The sequence below is a fragment of the Dryobates pubescens genome, chromosome 24 (genome assembly GCF_014839835.1).
Source record: "Dryobates pubescens isolate bDryPub1 chromosome 24, bDryPub1.pri, whole genome shotgun sequence".
Lineage (NCBI taxonomy): Eukaryota > Metazoa > Chordata > Aves > Piciformes > Picidae > Dryobates > Dryobates pubescens.
Window position 1 is genome coordinate 4,336,792 of NC_071635.1, and position 14,572 is coordinate 4,351,363.

At 39.5% G+C, this 14,572-nt stretch overlaps 1 protein-coding gene across 1 annotated transcript in view; it reads right to left on the reverse strand.

Annotated features, from left to right (window-relative positions):
- The window catches only part of ARSJ (arylsulfatase family member J), a 107,718-nt gene extending 103,490 nt beyond the window's left edge, over positions 1-4,228 (reverse strand). Inside the window, exon 1 of the mRNA XM_054172625.1 lies at positions 4,140-4,228. The gene's annotated coding sequence lies outside the window, so the exon portion shown is untranslated. The remainder of the gene's footprint in view (positions 1-4,139) is intronic.
- Between the last annotated feature and the right edge of the window lie 10,344 nt (positions 4,229-14,572).

The window sequence follows — 14,572 nt, forward strand, 5'->3', positions numbered from 1 at the left end:
TTTTAGAAATGCATATATATTCTGCATAATCTCCTTTGATGTGTTTTAGCAATTAATAAGTGGATGTTTATGGTTTCCCTTCCCCTGTACCTCACAACTAATGTGCTCATCTGTAAAATATAGCAGCAGGAAAGGATAATTATCCTTAATAGTAATACATAGAAAACAAGGCACAGAGAGAAGCTAAGTGCTTACAACTTCTCCTGCAGATGAAGCTGAGTTCAGTCTTTTTGAGTTATAAACTAGCCAGACACAAAACACTTCCAGACTGGGAATTACAGACTTCCCCAGATTTCCATCCCCAGAGAGCACACAGTGGAATGCCAGGTTCATATAATTACTTGTAGTAATCACAGCAAGACCAAGATCCCATACTTCTGGGCTAAGCCTGGAGGGAGTAAACTTGCATCTCTGCAGAAGACCACAAAAATATAGCCTATCCTCACAGGAATTTGGACAAGCAACCGATCCAGGTCTCTCAGACCCCAAACTCACATTGTCATCTCAGAATGGCCTTACTTACCAATAACTTTACAGAGAGCTTAAAGATTTCCATCTCATTCGATTTTTGGGTAGGCAGGAGTGGTACTTACTGCACTTAGAACTTTTGCTTGGTGCCACTTAAGGAATTGGCTTTAACCCAGGCTATTTGAAAGTGTGATACAGCAGGGAACACTCTGATCTTGATATATTTTTCTTTTAAATATTACTTATTTCTAATGGATAGCTTTTAAGCATTACACCAATCCATTAAAAACATCTTTCATATATTTAATATACTTAATACAAATATAAGCTACTGCAGTTGTATCTTGAGACTTCTGTTCTCATGCACAGAGCTTTTAGGAACAATTTGTTTGGCTTAATGAGATCTCTCCTGTCGAATAAGCCGAGGAGCCCTTAATGTACCATTTAACTAAATGGCCCTTTTTTAAATACTTCAAGAAGAAACAAATCAGAGTTCTACTTCTTTTTTCAAGCTTTGAGCCCCTACCTTTTCAGCATTCTTTTTTCTTGATCTCTTTCTAGCCCTCTCCCTCTTTCACGTCCCAGAGCTATACCATATCAAACATACCTTAGAATTCACACTACTAGAAAATTCAGTGGGGAAACTGCCACCCAAAAACGAAGAGAGAAGCCATTTCTTTGCACAGCTTTGCTTTCACATAGTCTTCAAAATCTTCATTTTAAAAAGTATATGACAGAACTCTGTGCAGAAAAAGCACATCCTTCATACTTTACCTGTTAGAAATGCCGTTTAGAAACTTTAGCTTTCTGTCTGTATCCATAATCTATATGAAACAGATCTCTTGCTGGGAGAAGTCTCCACAATACAACAAAAGAAACGGACAGGAGAGTCAAACAATTCTAGCCTTGATTCAGTAAAAGGAATCAAGAAGATGATGCAAGGAAAGATTTCCTTTCAGGAGCTAGACATGCCCAGAGAGCTCTAAGTTATTCTTTATATGGAGATGAAACAAAACAAAACCAAAATTTTCAGCTTCTGTGATGCTTTTGTGTAGACATGAAACGGCATGGGCAGGGATGCCTCTCAATTAGACTCAGCTGCTCAAGGCCTCTTCCAATCTGGCCTTAAACACCTCCAGGGAGGAGGCATCCACAACCTCCCTGGGCAGAGTGTCACCCCCTCGTACTGAAGAACTTCTTCTTAAGATGCAGTTTAAACCTACTCTCCCTCAGCTTAAAACCATTCCCCCTTGTCCTATTGCTAAACAGTATGGGAGTGAACAAACACTCCAAGAAACACTGGCTATTTTTCTTTCAGAACAAGTGATCCCAAGCTGGGCCACTCAGATCCTTCTGCAGCATTCCTGTGAGTTTTCTAGTACACAGACAAAAGATTTAGAATTAAAAACTACTGTTTGATAACATAAATTGTCCATGGGACCACAATTTTAACCCTGTTTCCCATGTGGCTCTGGAAACATGAAACACTATAAAACTCATTTGTGCAAGACTTCAGTGCTCAGGGAAGTTACTTTGAGTGCTTTATCATATCCTCATTAAAAGCCATTAAGACTGTGTATATTTGTATATAGTTCTTGTTCCTCATCTGAAATACACTTCACTTCTTACCATGGAATATTACATCTTCAGCGCAAAAAAGTCCTGCAGCACTTCACAAATTATCAGAAACCACTTTCAAGTACGAGTGTTCAGTACAGTTCCCGTAGCACAAATTCAGCTTTGTCAATAATGGCACAGAATTCCTTTCACACAGATGTTTTATATTGTTTGATATGGAAAAATACATCCAAGATTATCACTGACATTTTTAGCACGATCTTTGTGAGAAGCCCTGAATGTAACGTCAGAACACTCTTGGCAGCGGCCGCTACATCTGGCTATACTTAGTGTGAACTAATACCTCTTTGGCCGCAGAAAATAAAACCAGGTCTGTTTAGAGAGCTGCACCTCTTCTCAAAAATCAAATTGAATCACATACTAAAAAAATCAAATAATCAAACAATTAAGAAATCATAATATTTGATTTTTACATTTATGGACAGCCCCTAAGTAACCCATCCAAAGCGTGACACAGTTTGTCCAATTACTTTACCTGCGATTGACAGATCACAGCATTAGCATCAGGCAGCACCAGCTGGCTGATGCCAATAAATCCTGCATGAATTCCTGTCATTCTCCAGGGAATGGTAGTATTAAAAGCCTCAAAAAGAGATTAGGCAAAAGAGCTGACCCAAAGAACTGAAGATTCAACAATTAATTGAGAGCTGCATATTTGCTCATAAGTCCAGCAGAGTTGAATTTGTCCAGCTTGATCCCACAGCTAACAGAAATGTGAAGAGCTTAAGAGGCAAGGCTGAAAAATATTTCCTTCGCCAAACAATGGTGCAAAAAGTCAAACACCCACAAAACCACTGACTGAAGAAAACTCAGCAAGTATGATGGCATCACATCTCCACCCCACCCACCCTAACAAAAAAAGAGAATAAGTCAATCCTTCCAAATTAATTTTTAAAGAAAGAACATTTAGTGGGAATTTCATCTTCTTCTAGAAACCTCTGCAAATCATTTCAAATCATGGATTCTTCTGTGAATACCAGCTGTCCAGCAGGCAGCCTTGTGTCTCATTTCTTCCTATGATATCCTTTCCATCTTTCAAGCTCTCCCTATTTTTTTACTGCATCAAATTCTCGGGGAAAAATAGCCTTAATTTTGGGGCTGGAACAAAGTTTGTGCATGTTATAATGCCCATTTGAGAAAGCTATTGGCAATGCTTGCAATAGGAAATGGACATTAAATTCCCTTTCATGGGTTTACACCTGAAAGTTGGCAATAGGACATGGAGATTTAATTTCCTTTTATAGCTTTGCACCTGAAATCATAGCTTTTGTACCTTTGTGGCTGTAATTTAAAGGATGTAAGCCAGAAAAGGTCATGTTTCAGGATCATGAGAGATAAAGTTTGTGAGGAATGCTGAGAGTCATGAAGAGTGAGCGAGACACTTCAAACAACCTTCTCCTGTGTGTGGCAGCAACGTGGCCATTGCTGGCACAGATTTTGGAAACCTGCAGCATGCTGAAGAGCTGAGTGGACTGTTTCCTTAGCTGTCTATATCAGCATGTAGAAAACCTTCCGTTAGCTACAACTGTGTTGATGATTTGGGTACCACCAAAACATCTCCACTTTCCTTGATGACTTTTGAAAAGCAGCAGTATTGTATGTCCTAAACATATTATTGTTGCTACCTTCTCACATTTCCCTTTCTTTCATCTCTTTTACATTTTGATATGGAGACAATCCTTAAGGTAGTTGTGCAATGCAACACACAGCCTCCTATGATTCACAGTCACTGCAGCTTTCTGTATTAGTTGATGACAAGCTCGTGAATCAACATAGATCAAATAGTTTTATTTGGCTTAAATGTCAGTGCTCCCCATGCTAATTCCAGTTAGTGAGCCTCAGTTGTTATAGAGTTTTGTTTCAGTTTTCAAACTTGTCACAGTTTGTAATGTGAGACTTGAAAAACATAAAAGGATGACTCCATTGTTAAGAGGTGAGGTAAATGGCAGCACTGTCTACTGCTTGGCAGTACCTCCTCACTGCTAAATTTATTGACTGGCAAGATGACACCTGACAGGGCTAGCTCCACATACCTGAACTAGGATGTCCTCAAAGCCTGGACTTCACATTCATAGATTCATAGAATGGTTTATGTTGGAAGGGACCTTGAAGACATTCTCACTCCAAACCCCCTACCATGGGCAGGGACACCCTCCTGTGTGTTTCCACTTCGTTCATTCTTGTTTTTCAGGCTTCAGTTAATTCTTCAATGACTAGCCCCTAGAATTATAGAAATACATCAATTGTAGCATTTAGGTAAGAGTCAGTAAAGCCATTTCTTGTCTGACTGTGACACTGTGACAAGCTTAAGCATGATCACGTGCAGCAGAAACATCTTTCAGCTTTGTTAGTCTGGATATCACATTTTAAAACCTTTATAATATTTCAGCTGCCTTTAACTTTTGCAAATAACTTTTAAAACAAGCTTGTATTTTGGTTGCCTTGGACAATGTAAAATGAACAAAAAATGTCCAGATGCTCAATTTTATTAATCCTACCACTTAGTATCATTCTAAATATAAGAAAATACACAGAACAGATCTAAAGCTTTATGTGACTTTGTTTCATCCAAACAATCCAAGAAAATGTATTCTTTGCTTAATGTTTGGCACTAATGTCAAGATTGCTGTTCCAGACTTGAGGAAAATACAGTTACTAAAGATAAAACTGCATTTAGTTAATAAATGTTAATTAATACCTGGAGTTTGACTAATTATAAAAATTAAGCAGAATTCAGGCATGCTAACTTTTGTAGCAACACAGGTATTTTTAAACACTTCTGAAGTGCCCTACAGATGCTCCAGTGCATTCAAAGTAATGTTAGTTTTAATTCTGACATACACAGGAGGATTGCCAATAGATAGGAGATATTTTAGCAGATCCATCTCCTCGACAGACCGAAATGGAGGACTCCAAGAGCAGAATTTAAGCAGAATTAATAGTAAAGGCAACTGAATGAAGCAACTACAGGCTTAGACTGAATCTCAGGAATTACTTCAGCATGAGGGTGGTGAGACTCTGGAATAGGCTGCCCAGGGAGGTTGCAGATGCCCTCTCCCTCAGGGTGTTCAAGGTCAAGTTGAATGAGGCCTTGAGCAGCCAAGCCTAGCTGAGAGGGATCCCTACCCCTGGCAAGGTAGTTGGAGTAGATGATTTCTGAGGTCCCTTCCAAACTAATCCATTCTATGATTCTCTGACCTACAACTTCCCCACTCCTCACCATATACATATATATACATATATACAGAGTTACTGTATCTACAACTGAAAAATAAAGGCTGTAATAGATAAAAATGGAACAAACCCCTGAACCCACAGTTCTTCTCCCTCTCTTTATGCAGCATCTTGAAGTACAGTACCTTGATTTTCCCCAAAACCTGTTTCATTTAAGGATTTTTCAAATCGCTATAAGTTGATGGTTATTTCGAAGTAACAAATTCTATGGAGATTGCAACAAAAGAGTCTAGGAAAACTGAGAAGGGAAAGTGTCTTTTCAGATCACAATTGGAGTGTTGAAGACTTTTAAATTACATTTTATAATTTAAAATGCCCACAGATAATATAAAGCCTACAGAGGAAACAGCCAAACAGATGCTTATGATACTATGCTAAATTCATGGTGTCATCAGCCTAACAGTATTTGTGCCTTTAAGGATCTTGTCATGAACCTTCAGTGCACTTTTTTAATGAATGTGACTTTATTCTGATTGTTTCCTTTCCATTTCACTCAGTAAAATCTTTTCCATGATGGATTGCAAACAAAGGGAGGTAGAAGATGTTGAATTGCAGTTGAAAGTGCAAGAATTTGTAATAGAGAGGAAGTTTGCCTTATTGGATTAGCCTTAGACACAATACTTCAATAAGTACATTGTTAAAACAAAATTCTGCCTCTGGAAAGATGTGAAAGGTAAAGACAAAAGCTCTACTCATTTTAAAGACAAATTCTAAGCTTGTTTATCTTTTGTAAGGGATATGACTTCATCTCTTCCCATCCTGTATTTTGTAATCACATTTGTGTAGTACAGCATAGTGTAAGCCCTTAGTGCTATATGAACAATGAAGATTTAAAGAATATATGTCATCATTATCCAACAGTTATAGCATGATTTCAGTAGTTACCTGGAAACCGCCCTAGAAAACATCTGTGCAGAAACAGTGAAGAAGGCATTCAGAAATTAGATTTCCTGTTCCCCTAATTAGACTCTATCAGAGCCTCATCTCTTTTCAGAAGATAATAAAGGATCATTAGCAGAAGTGCAATTCTGCTTGACAGAACTGTTGAATTGCTTTTAATTTATAACCTAGACTGCATACATCTCCTAAGTCTGCAGTGAGCCTGTCTGATTTGGTTCTGTCTGACTTCAGACCCAGCTAGGAGCTGTGTGCCTGCTGCTGGCACCTACCGGAGCCAGGCTCAGCCATCTGGGCAGGAAGGTCATGGAAGAAGGGATAGCACTTCCAGCTGTGACACATACAATACAAGACCCTGTCAAGCAGAGCTAGCTTACAGTCACCAGCAAAATATTGCACTGGTGCACTCTGTACTGGGGGAGAGTTGGAAGATGTCACACAAGTCATTGACAGCTTGGTTGGTTTAGGGGGGTGTTATTTGGAAGTGGTCTTTCACAAGGCCAAATCTAACCTTAAACGATCTGGTTTTACAACTGGATGACAATTGCTTGCTTTTTCCTAGTGCACTGGTGCAAAGGCTGAGCCAAACAAGAAATTACATCAGCTGAAGTAGCTTCAATTCTCTCCAGGCTGACTCTGAAAAAAGGGCCAAGCGCACCGCTGCTACACTCCCTTCTTGGAGGAAGTTTTTCTGGGTTTTCTGAGAGCAGCAATTTCTGAGCAGTACAACCACATGCTCAGGAAAAGAAGTGCGTTAAGACATAGAGGCTGCATGAATTGAAATGTAATCAAACACTGCCCATAAATCCAACTGCCTGATTACCTACAAAATATGCCAGCCAGCCAAGAACTGGCAAACCCTTCCCCAGGGACATGGAGGTCGTGGAGACACAATGGTGCCTGTGGATCATTCTGCTGCTATCCTGCTTATTGCTATAATAATCCCTTTCTTAAATCTGGCAATTTCAGCACATTTTTTCAAAAGTTAGCAAGCATTCCAATACATTTCAGTGGTTCAAGGTTATTTCCTTTGTCAGTGATTTAAGTTACTCGAGACCAAACATTTCAGCCTCACTGAAGCCCAAATAAACGTGCAACTGCAAGCAGAGTCATAAGCAAGAGCACATGCCTGGAGATCTGGCCCTGCTTTTGGGGATGGAAAGCAGAGCAGCAAAGCAGTAGCGGAAATGAGAGGCAAATATTTGCCTTCATGCATGTAAACCTGAGGCTACATTTATGACAAATGACTTCTCCTGGAGGTAATTTATCAGAAATCATGCTGGACACAAAACGTTCTGTGTCTGCACCACAAGCATAGTTCTCATGCCACAAAGGGTGGGGTGGGGATAGGGAGAGCAGCTCTTCTAGCACATTAGGAACAGCTTAGAGGCCAAACCACAAAATGCAAATCTATAACCCCTATGAAAGCAGAATAAAATTCTAAGGGCCATATTAGGCCACTTCTTAAGTACTCGCTACTTGCTTTTCTTGAGTTTAACTGACACCAAGGAGTCCACATCTCAGCATCTGTCATTAGGGAAATAGCTACAGCCTTGCACTGCTCACATTTACGTAGAAGACATCACCACATAGTGCTGTCCTACAAAGGATGTGAAAAAAAAAGAATTTGAAGTACAGTGCATTACAGTTTCCCTTACTGCTGCTGCTGGATTCTGTGAACTTTTTACACTGTTCTTGATTTAGGAGGACAAGTGTGCTAGGCAGAGAATGATGGCCTGGACTCCAGTCACCTTCTACATGCCTGCATCAGGTCAGATCGTTACTTCTCAAGCTCACCATACAGAATTTACAGTGTAAATAAACACATGAGCAGACAGAAGGGCACATAATAAACAAGCAAAACAACGGACTTGCATTCTCATGTTCTATTTGTTGCACATGCTTTTCTTTCCCTTCTATGTTGGTCCTGATCCAGACCTTAACTTTCTCATTTTTAGAAACGTTGGACTCAACTTGGGAAGTACAAAATAGGAAGGGTAAAATTAATTAGTGGTGAAATGCCTTGCAAAGCCTCTCTCTGCCTGTTTAAAACCTGCACCTCAGCCTTCTGGGGCTTTATTTTCCCCCTTCACAGTGAATAATAAGCAAATGTAACATATTCAGAGTAATCATTGTTATCATGTCACCAGCATTCCCTGAACAAGGGCAGCTGGATTCTGTTGCACAGCTTGGGGTTTTTTCCAGATATACAGGAGCTCATTGGGTCTGAATGCAAAATAACTCCTCTGCCACTCTCCTGCAACTGCACAAAATCACCTCAACAGCTTTTCCCTTTCTGGAGACAGATCTCTTTTGCTTCTCTAGAAAGTAGAAGTACCTCTCTTAGTTTTGTATAATCAGTCTTGTATCTCAAGTGAACACATACAGCACTTCTACTTTCTTTTTTGGTCTGCTGTTACTTCTGCACTCCATCTCTGAAATCAGACTCATCAGGCTATTAAGAATGTTTCAGGGACTATGTGCATTTTTGTTAATCTCTCCCTGGCTCTATGGCTATGTAAATGTAGCTGGCAGTCTGCAGAGACTTCAGGCATACAGCATTAGCACTGAGCCTGTGAAAATGGCTGATGTAGCACAGCAGAGCAGCATCTCTGAGGCTTTTAGCAGCAATTTCCGTATAATACCAAACGGCGTAAAATCCAGTGTAATCCAGAATGCTCCTTTGATAGTAGAAGGAATAATTAATGTAAGCAGTTATTATGGAAGAGCACAGCCAGCCCCATTTGCATCAACAGTGCTCTGCCAAACTCTTTACTTTTGTGACAAATTGCAATTTCCAGGCCACTTTAGTGTCCCTTTGCATGAGCAGTGTGAAGGGCGGAAGGATAAATAAAAAATGAGGAAGCCTGAAATATAAATTAATTTTAATGTGAGGAGTTAGACTTTTCTAGGTAAATTAAGTTCATATTGAGCATGAAAACACTGAAAGAACCCCTGAAATTTGGTTCTGGTTTGATTACTATGTAAACCTGTCTCTCAGAAAAGGGCTCAAAAGAGTTGATGCTGATGATTTGCCCCTAACATCATGAAAAAACATTTCATCAACTTTCACTTACTTGGGACAGTTTGATCAAAGGCAGTTAAATCATTAATCTACCTTTTGGTGAGAAAATGTGTGAGACATCTGCTGGCAGCCCTTTAAAAAACACAGCTTCCTTTTTTTCTGCTGGTTAATGTAAGAGCAGATACTCAAGTCCAGTACAAACCCCAACGAGATGAGTAGAATCAGCCCTATTCGCTTCAGTGGGTATCTTTTTTAATCAGAGCCCAGAAATGCAAGAGGTTCAAAAGGCAGCTCATATGCTCAAGCCTTCTTTGGTTTGCCTTTATTGGCTGTTTTTAATGGTTAGCTATACCAGCTGCCCTTCCTTCTCTGCACTGATCAAAATGAAGGTGTGCAGTGCTACCAGCATGAGACAAAGAAGGACAGCTGAAGAATACAGAAGCAAACAGAATTGTTTTTCAAAAGACACAGACATGTATAAATGTGATCTACACACAGACAATTTCTTCTCTGGAAGAAAGGAACTGTAGAAGTTATTAAGCAAAAATGGTATTTTTCAAATACAATTTTCAAAGAAGACTGGGTTAAATATTGGCCAGGAAATAGGAAAATAGTTCTTCAAAGGTGTTCTCTTTTTTTGGTGGGTTATTTTTTCTACATGCTGCACAGTGTAAAACACCAAAACAAAACCCAACCAACCCATGCCAAGATTATAATTTGATTTTTTTTCCCCTTAACAACTGTACAAACTATGAGCAAGACTGCACAGAAGAATTAAGAGGCAGTAGGATTTAGTTCTCTGGACACTCATATTGTATCCCCAGCCTGGATGAGCTACTCCAGATAGTTCATTTCAGTCACACAGGAGCTGAAGATTTGCATGAGTGAGTTCTGCAATACCCAACTTCTACATAGCCCCACGCTGAACTCCCTGACAGACTCTCTGCAGATGCCTACAAAATAGGCCAGTCAGCTGGGAATGAAGTAAGGAAGACATGCCAAGAAGAGGTGAACCTAAGTCCTGCTGTTCAAAGGTGATTAAACAGTTCATTCAGTGATAGCAAGTAATGCTTGTCTTCACAACAGCCTTCCATCTCTAGGTCTCTCATGGAATTAGGCACTTGTTTGGCATCCATGGTTTTTCTCCAGTCTTCGAACCTCTCTGTTTTGTTTCAAATCACATTGAATACTCTCAGGAGGATCTGCCTGATTGGAAATGAGTTGATTTTATATATATCTATACACATATACCCCTCAGGCAAGCAGCCCATCCTGGAAAAAGCTGGTGAAGCTGTACAATGCCACACAAAATAGAAGACAGAGTGAGTCAAGGATTTAAGTCAAGCTCTTTAATTTATGACTTCAGAGTCCTGGCTTTTCTTTCTTTCCTACTCCTATAACTACTTCTTTGCAAAAAAATTTACTTCTTGAAAAAAGTCCTCTTTAAAATTCTTCAAGCATATTGGAATACAAAACTCTATTGCAATGAATGCACAGCAGAGTTAAGATCTTTAACATTTCTCATAAGCATAAAAATCTCTGTGCCAATGAAAATGCCAATTGCTGCCAATGCAGTAATGAGAATTCATCTCACCTTCACAGTCTCCACCAACCTGTCTTTCAGTTGGAATGGATCGTGCAGAACAAAGACAAGAGTTTATTATCTTTCATTATTATGAGACACCATTCCTTCTTGGGGTATATGACCTGCTTTCATATGTGCCCACTTATTGAGCACCACATGGCCATCTGAAAAAGCTGATCTGTCTTGGGTCTGAGGCCGTTGCAGAAGAGAATAAAACCATTCCAAGCTCTCATGCACATACTTTAGCCCTTTCACAAAAGAGTATTTTAAAGTATTGGATTTGTCTCAGCTGTTATTTCACACTGAGCACATTTGATGCTATTGTCAATTTGCCTCTCTGATTAAAGAGATTATTTTATGGTAACTGTGAAGAACTTTTTCCACCTCAGCCAGACACAGCAAATTGCTGGGCAAGCAACAGTGTTTGAATTTGACAGGCTTACTTCTCCAGAAGGCAGATCCTGGACAGAAGAGGCAAGTCCTCGTGTGGGAGAGCTGACTGCACACATCCTTTGTCCAATAACAAATCTTTCTGGGTTGAAGCCTCTGACTATTGCATTAATGCTCTTCATACTGAGTACTTCAAAAGACCTCCTTAATTTCACCTATCACAAGGAAGAAATAATGCATACCATGCCAAAGAGATTTTCAAATGGCTCTGCTGGATAGAAAGAACATTTCTAAAACACTCTGAAGAAAAAACAAAAAGGACCATTTCAGCAGACTGCTGAATAGACTAATGTAGCTTTGACTGACAGCAAGGTGTTCAGCTCTGCTAACTGCTGTTCCACCTCAGCACAGCAAATACTGACAGGAATGTGCATGAGTCTTCAGATCTTAGCAGTCTTATTCTTGTCTGCAAACAGGTCTAAAACCAGAATATATACAATTCTTGTTTGTGCCTTCCTGCGAAGAGTCAGTTAAAAGCACTGCATCCAGATGTTTCAATCAGTGTTTTGAATTTCCTTGTATTCATAAACCAAATGTCTCTTGGAGATGACTTGTACAGCCCTGTATACACTTCCGTATGACCTACTCCATACAGATATCTATTGTGTGAGGAATGCTTTGCCAAGAGGATTATTCCTAACATTAACAATTAAAAATCAGTATTTCAGGCCAATTTTGCACAATTTCAATCACAACAGAAATGTTTTCTTACTTTTAAAATTTATTTTTGTATTGTATACAGTGTGTGCTCCGAGAATAATGTAACCAGGTTCCCAGGACAACATGCTGTTAACTGGTTACATTTTTGTTCTAGCACATCATCATCTTTTTTCTCCACTGAGAAGCCTGGCTAATCCTGTCTCCTGTCCTGTCTTTGGGCTTGGTGCGAGGAAGGCTTCCCAGATCAACTAGGTGCCTTTTCCACCTCAGCCTATGGATTAAGCAGACTATTTTACCAAGGTTTGTTCCTTATGCAAAATCAGGATTTGGAGGTTTTAAGTAAGAATGGAAAACTTCATGTAAGTCGTGAGGGAACTCATGACCAGCAGTGAAGGAGGGACTGAAAGCAGTAGACATGCAAAAAGAGGTGAATCTGACTTTTTTCCCCAAACTTCTCGACTTGTTTGAGAGCAATCCTTTCTCTGATTAGGGCTTGGGGATGTTCTGGGATGGTGCATTTACACAGTCTTTGCTGACTATCCAGGACTAACCTCATACCTCAGATTTGATAAAACAAATTCTCAATGAGCTTTGCTAGTCACACTCTGCCAGGCATGCCTGACTGTACAAGTGATGCTATCTCCAGACTTAGTGCTTCTCCATTAGGCACTGAGGTAGTAGGGGAAGGGAGTTAGGGAAAGATCAAAGGCTGTAGCGTGTGCCACTGGCATTCACAAAACAACTCTCAAGCCAGAAAAACAAAATGGATGGAACTACATCAGGCCAGATGGGGAGCAGGGAGAAAACAAATGAATGGTGTGAGAAACAATAATATTCATAAGCAGATCCTGTGTGTTAGGATCAAAGGAGCTGGTAAATTAAAGCCATTCCATAGCAGTGACATTTATGAGTTTTTATTGTCCCAGGAGATCTCTCTGCAGCCTAAACACTGAATGCTGACAAATATATATATATATATATAAATAAAAGTAATGACTTTTTTCTTTAGAGATACTGTTATGCTTAGGTAAGATTCCTGCACATATGTATATGAATAACCATATTTAATCTATATGGCCACAGACTTCTTTCTTACTCTGAGAAACACCTCACATGTTTTTGGGTGCTAGATAAATGATAGCTTTAAATAACATCCACAATCTTCTCTGATTGCAGTGTTGAGTTCTCCATACCTCTTGTAATGACAAAACCACATGTCTTTGTGGTAACCCCTCCAATATCTGCCTAGGCTTTAAAGCTGTCAGTTTCTCATGCTGAGAAGCCAAAGATAGCCTCTGAAGGCTCTCTTTCTTTTAGGAATAGATAGAACATTCCCTCCTGATGCGAATTCAGAAGTGAGCTGTCTTTCTAAATCTCTTGCTTTTCACTGTTATTTTGGCTGTCACTTACAGTAATCTGACACAGAGAGTGGGTGAAACTCCACTCCACACAATTAATAAGTCAGAATATTTTTTTCTGAAACACAATGCACCTACAGTGAGGGAAAACATATTGCTGGGTGGCAAACAGCAGAAGGAAACATTTAGAAAGCTCAGGGGCTTGCAGAGAGCACAGTTCTGTTATTGACTATAGATGGAGATCTGGGTGAAAGCTGTCTGACAGCTTGTGTAAACTGGGTTTGGCTGCACTATGAAAGGGAAGTTCAGGCAAGTCCAATGAAGTAAACTTCTACTCTTATCATGAGAGGCTGATTGTAGTTTTTTGGTTGGTGGTGGTTTTGCTTTTTTTGAAAAAACATTTGGCACATAAAAGCTAAGCTTTCCTGCCTGGATAATAAAGCTTAAAAGTGAAAAGAATCCAAAGAAAGCAGCAACCCTCAATGGCCTTTATTAAAGCTGCTGATATCTTCTACATAAGACGACATTAACCTCTGAGTTGATATTTTGCAAGCTTAGTTTAAGAAACAATTCCTACCACAACACTACCCAGATCTACCAGACTGGATCTGTACAGCCCCATTAACTGCTGAGATTCCCAAGGATTTCATCAAGTGAAACAAAATACTATGAGGGATTTGAGAGTTACAAAAAATGCTGTACATTTCAGCTTTTCCTCCTGATTCAGGATTTTCTTCTTTCAAACAGTTCAACACTGGGCACTCAGGTTTTCCAGTCAACTGTATATGAAGGCAGCTATATGGAGCTAATTACCATGAGCAAGTAAAGAAATCAAAACCTATCATCTAAGGCCAGGAAGCAGCTGCCAAGTATTTTAATTGCCACCCACATCTTTTCCTTTTTTTTTTCTTTTTCTTTCTTTCTTTCTTTCTTTCTTTCTTTCTTTCTTTCTTTCTTTCTTTCTTTCTTTCTTTCTTTCTTTCTTTCTTTCTTTCTTTCTTTCTTTCTTTCTTTCTTTCTTTCTTTCTTTCTTTCTTTTTTTTTCCTTTGGTCCCCTTTCCTAAAGATGTTTTCTTCTCCCACATCATTGCCTGGAAAAATGACACATACAAGGCACTCAAAAGTGGGCAATCAAGTCTATGACTCAACCTGGAGAAAAGAAGGCTTTAGGGAGACTTTAGAGTGGCCTTCCAAAGATAGGAGGGGACTTCTTACATGAGCTTGTAGTGATAGGATGAGAGGGAAAGAAGTTTGAGG